Here is a 6,122-nt window from a genome sequence, read left to right as displayed (position 1 = left end):
CATCACTCTAGGCATTTTAAGCGTGCAGTTCAGAGGCATTAAGTATGTTTACATAGCTGTGCAATACAGCATTTAAAAATTCTCGGGTCACTATAACAGTCTTTAAAATGCAGCTTGGGAGCTTGGGGTACATTTCAGTGGCACAGTGCCTGCTTGGCATGGACAAAGTGCCTGGTTTGACCCCCAACATCCAAACCAAAATAGAACAGAACAAGAATCCCTTTTGACTCCTGACCTAGTCCCAATAAGGAGAGAAACAGAAGTCTTTGCTGCTTCTGACTGTTGCCCATGAGGAAAAGCCAAGGTACACTCTTGTCAGCTCTGGCCTTCAGACTAAAATCAAACCCAGCAAAGGTCTCGGGGCAAGGAAGCACAGGTACAGGCTGGACAGCATCTGTCTCTGCATTGTTAGTCCAGCTCAGAACAGCAAGGCCCAAACAACTGCCTTTAGAATGTATAGAAATCATAAACGTTCTTAAAAGTCTCATTGCCATTAGAGGCCTAGCCCCTCAAAGCACACAGTCACAAAAGTTTCTTTAGAAGTAAAATCTTTAGCTTTAAAATATGCAGGAGAAATGATTTCTACATAGGTTCCAGAGGATGGGCCTATCCCCATACAATACTGATAGCACTAAGTGTGCTCAGTGGGTTAAGCACACACGCGCGCGCGCGCGCGCACACACACACACACACACACACACACACACACACACACATGAGCAGTTGGGAGGGAAGTGTCAGGTATAGAAAGAGAGGAGAGAGTTGGAGATGGGTTTGAACAAAACACACGTTCGTGTATAAGATTCTCAAATTCTTAAGTTTTAAATTTAAAGTAATGAAGAGCTAAACCTCTCACATGGCTGCTCACTCGCCAAGACCTGAAAGCAGGAAGTGCCTCAGCGAAGCTGGAGGTTGGTTGGCCGGTCCATATCCACAGCATCCATGGTCCCAAGGGAGGCGCCAGGAAGGAGGAGTCGGAGGATGCCAACCGGTTCCCCTCAAGCCCTTGGCAGTGCTCCTCTGTAGCACTAGATGTCAGTGTGGACTTTTCTAGTCACCAAGCTTCCACTTTTGCATGTAGAAGACAGCAGCTTAGAGCCTTTCTTCAGCATGGGGCTGTCTTCAGAACCGGCATTTCACCAAGTATTTTGTCTATTTTAATATTTCCATCTTCCAGCATCTTCAAAAACTCAAACAGACGCTGTAAGTTAAAGGCTGCTCTTTTTAAATATCACAACTTTTCTAATCTTAGTGTTTGCATCAGGAAGGCAAGTCTGCAAGGACTCCCAAGGCAGGCAACGGAAACTTCCGCTCAGGGGCCCTAAAAGTAGTGCCATCGTCGGTCAGAAACCTGCAGGTCCAGCCTCAGGAAGCCACAGTGTCCTCCCCTGCCACCACTGTTCTCAAAGAGGGGGCAGGAAGCTGTGGTAAAGTGTTTATGATCACATGAGGTACCGTGGCCTTGTTTACTAGTTTGGGGGTTTTAACTGTCTTTTTTTTTTAAAAGATAGTAATCAGGAGGTTTCTGCAGCCTTGGGGAAAAGTCACAGTGTCATTATCACTGACACAGGCGTTATCTGGAACTGAGTAGCTTAGACCAGCACAAATTCACAGCTTCTGAAGGTCACTGAGCTTAAATCAAGGTTCAGGCAAAGAGCTGCTTCCTGCTAGAGGCTCCTGAAGACCCCCTCCAGACTTTTATGCCTTGCTCTCACCCCTACTCCCTGAGAAGAAAGTAGAACTTCTAAGGTCCATTCTCAATTACCCCCCACCCTCCACCCCAACTTTTAATTTTTTTTTTTTTTTTTTTAAATTTTGAAGCACTAGCTCACTGACTGGCCCAGACGGGCCCTGATCACGTGATCCCCTTGCTCCGGCCTCTGTAGCAGCTCCGATTACAGATCTGGGCTACCAAGCTTGGCTTTATCTAGCCTTTCTTGGCATCACTGGAGCCTGTCTCTCCTGTTTGCCTCTTTTGCTTATGAAGAACTGAGCCAACCCAGGTCATTCAGGGCAATCTTCCTAGCTCAAGACCTTCCACCGGCAAAGGCCATCTTGTCATAGAAGATAACAAGTTAACAGAGTTCAGGAATAAATAGACATCATGGGCTGGGGTGGGGGGCTGGGGTGGGATTCTATCTTTACCACACTGATTAATTTAAAAAACACATATGGCAGGGTGACGGTGGCACATGCCTTCAAGCAAAGCACTCAGGAGACAGAGGCAGGTGAATCTCTGTGAGTTCAAGGCCAGCCTGGTCTACAGAGCAAATTCCAGGAGAACCAGAGCCACACCAAAAACCAAAACAACAAACAAGCAAAGAAAAACATGCAATGCAATTCCAAGTGCCTCTGACAGGTGCTTTTTATATCGAGAACTGTGTCAGAAAGTTTTAAGAATTGGCTTAGCTCTTGGAGTCTCAACAATGGAAAAAACTAAATGTTACACCCCCTATTATTCAGTCATTCCCCAGCCTCACTGCACCAACCTTGCTGCCCCTGGTGAGCCCTACTTTCAGGATGACTGAGTGAGTACATGCGAGGACAGCACTGAGGAGAGTTAATCCCAGCGCTAGGGGAGACAGGGAGAAGAGCATCCGACTCAGTGCCAACCACAGGGCTAGACATGACTCAGTAGGAGAGTGCTGGTTTACAATGCTCTGGTTTCAGCCCCCAACACAACAAACAAAACCAAGCACCCAATTTGATCCTGCGCCTTGCTGCAGACAAAAGGCTGGTTTCCTTTTGCCTGCTTAGAGCTGGGTTTACTTCCTCTTCCCTAGCAGCCTGTCCCTCCACATTTATATCCGGTACCGAAAGCACTGTCCAGAAAGTTCATGTGCCATCTTTGCTACTTCCTTCTTCCAGAGAGCCTGTCACTAGCCTTCAGAGCCTCGTCCCCATGCCTACATCCCATCCTAAAGGCTGTGCTTTCCTCTCTCCCATCAACCCATTCTTCCAAAGATGCTGCTGGAGACAAGTTATCCTTGCAAGAAATCTAAACAGAACCATGCTAGGGCTAGGGCTGCCTAGGAGAGAGAGAGAGAGAGAGAGAGAGAGAGAGAGAGAGAGAGAGAGAGAGAGAGAGAGAGAGAGAGAGAGAGATGGATCTTTGCCCAGCAGGCCAAGCCAGCTGGACTATGTCCCAGCCCTCTCTTCCAGCTGGTTCTCAGACTTCCATGTGTCCTCTTCATCCCAGCTACTAGCGAAAGGCTTGTAGTTACTCAGATGCTCAAAGCTCTCCTTTGCCTTCAGGCTCCTACCGGTTATGATACCTACAGATACCTAAGGCAACTGTCTTTGTTCTTCACCCAACTTCCATCCGGTGGCTCCAGGGTGCTGTTAGGCTGTACTTGAGCCGTCTAGGCACGGTAGCTACAGGCCATACAGTTTTGTGGGTTCTTGATTAACTTTGTGTATTTGGTGCAAAGTAAGACATTACACATGGGAAGCTAATGTTTGCCTATGAATGGAGATATCTTCCATAGGGGTCCGGATGTCTCTTAATGTTTCTGTGTACCAGGGATGACCCTGCTCTGGGATATGTTCCAAAACCCACTGGTTCAGACTTGGGTCTCTAGAGTTCAGCCAAAGACCATCTAGCTTCTGGGAAACAGAGGGTGTGGTAAGTTGACCAGTAGCTCTTACCACCCAGTTTGCTTTCTCATTCTTGGCAAGAGGTAACCCTGAATTGATGACCTTACTCTTTCCTACCTGCCCTAATGTGGGGCAAAGACCATCCAGGTACCACTGCAAGGGAGTTGCCCACTTGAAGCATAGACTGCTCTGACAGAAAAACATAGAGGGCCACAGACTTGGAATGGTAATAACAGTTAGCTAAATCAGTGCTAATCCAAGGCATGCATTAATTACTACTCCCCATCAATATGATCCACAACAGGCCCTGAAAGCCTCCTGCCTAAAGACTGTCTCAGAGCTCTGGAGAAGCACACACCGTGTGCAGTTAAAGATATTGGAGGCTAAAGACCCTGTGCTTGGGAGTTTTATACAATCTAGGCCTAAAATACAGTTTGCCTCTGTTGGGGCGTTTGGCTACTCTTGAGCGAGGTGGTGGTACTGGGAAATGTCTTATACTACTTTTAATCATTCATGTATTACCATAGGGATTCGTGAAAGCAGGAGACTGAGAGGATGGCGCTTATGTGCTGGAGGAGAGAACACATGCATTATGTAGCAGGGAGCTATTTTTTCCTCCAAGCTTGCTTTCACTTCTATAGGCTGGGAAAACCCCTTGGTACTGAGCCCACGGTACTCTTTCCACTAGGTCTTGTATGTTTGCAACAATATGGCCCCAGTAAAGTCTTTTACACCACTACGCGATGTAAGAATGGGAGGAAAGCATCCTAAGATATGATTGTTTGGTGTTAAGGCTTGTGTGTGTGTCTGGGGAGGGACTGTATGTTTGTTCACGGATCTTTTCAGGTGTCTATGCATGCATGTGGAGACCAGAGATCAATCTTGGTTGTCATTCATTAGGAGCCCTCCACATTATTATTGCCACTATTACTGTTGTTGTTATTATAATTATTGGCTTGGTTTTATTTTCTGAGACAGGGTCTCTCTGTGTAGCCCTGTCTGTCCTGTAATCACTTTGAAGTCCCAGCTGCCTGGCTGGCCTTGAACACAGAGATCTGCCTGCCTCTGCCTCCCAAAGGCCCAGCTCCCCCTCCCCTTTTTTTGAGCCAGAGTTTCTCACTGAGTCCTGGAGCTTAGCTTGCTGGTTAGGGTAGGTTGGCTCAGTGAATCCCTGGAATCCTCCTCTGTCCATCTGTCTGGAGACAGGATTACAAGCCATACTCCCAAGCCTATCTTTTCTCTTGGTACTGGAGTCTGAATGCTGGTTGGCATCCTTATGTAGAAAACACTTTATAGAACAAGCTGTCTCCTCAGCCCAAGATGCTGAGTTTGTGTTTTTTTTTTTAATTAAAATATTGTTTGCAAGCCAAAGTGGACAGAGAGTGAAATATAATACACATATTTGATCTCTTACTAATAACTTTATACTAATCTGATGAGCAAGAGTCAAGTTGTTTTTATTAGCAGGTGCTGACATTTTGTCTTTGCTGTTTTTAGAAATGAAAATGATTCCAAAATCCATGTTAAACATAACATAGGGCTTTGCTAAACTAGCTGATTAACGTGAAGCATTTTTTGTGATACACTGAAACCTATTTAGGACACCAAAGACTGTTCGAAGTGTTTGCTACCTTCTGAAATAAAGAAAAGTTCACAAAACAAACAAACAAACAAAAATCCTTTAACTACAAAGGTTCCAAATAACCCCCGGCTTTCTTATATATGTTTATTCAGGCAAATCAGTATGGTAATGTGCATACTAGTAATGACTGCCAAGAAGTTACAAATAATTCCTGAACGCTTAACAATGTACTTCAATTGTACACAATAGTGAAATCCAATCCACTAAATTTTAGCATCCTTGAAGCTGTGCAGTATCACAATATGCTGCGGACAATGCGCATCTCATTATTCTATGATAGGTAGGACAACGAGTTTCCAAGGATTTTCCAATCCACAGTGGATCTTCTGAGACTCTCAGATACTCTGAGACTGGTCCTATGGTCATGTACACTTTATACATTCTACAAGAAACAGGTTTGGCTAAGGCAAGGGGCTCGGCTTGTCCCCGGTCCCAAAGCCACAGAATCAAGGTCTAAGACCAGTTTGACCATACTACTCTGGTGTGTACTTACAATCTTGTCCTGATTGGCTTCTCATTAAAGATCCAATGGAGGTACCAGAGAAAGAACACTTTATTAAGGAACACTTAAGAACAAGTTTTTTTCTATGTATGAGGAACCGGTGGGCTGTGACGAAGCTACAGTGAAGTCCCAGCTGCCTGGCATTAAAGTACAGTCTTCATGAGGGTTTCTATTTGGAGAGGGGAGGGTCCAGAGGGAAGCAGACCAAGGAAAGAGCAGAGAAGTGTCCCCTGAACACTGCTGCTGCCAGAGAGTAATAATGGAAATATATGAGTGACTTTCAAGAATCATTTTAGGGCCAGAGAGGGGGCTCAAGGCATGACCCCCCCCCAGAACCCACATGGTAGAAGAGCTCCTGAGAGCTGTCCTCTGACACCACAT

The sequence above is a fragment of the Micromys minutus genome (genome assembly GCF_963924665.1).
Source record: "Micromys minutus genome assembly, chromosome: 18".
Taxonomy (NCBI): Eukaryota; Metazoa; Chordata; class Mammalia; order Rodentia; family Muridae; genus Micromys; species Micromys minutus.
The sequence above is the reverse complement of the archived record's forward strand: the minus strand, read 5'-3'. Positions refer to the sequence as shown.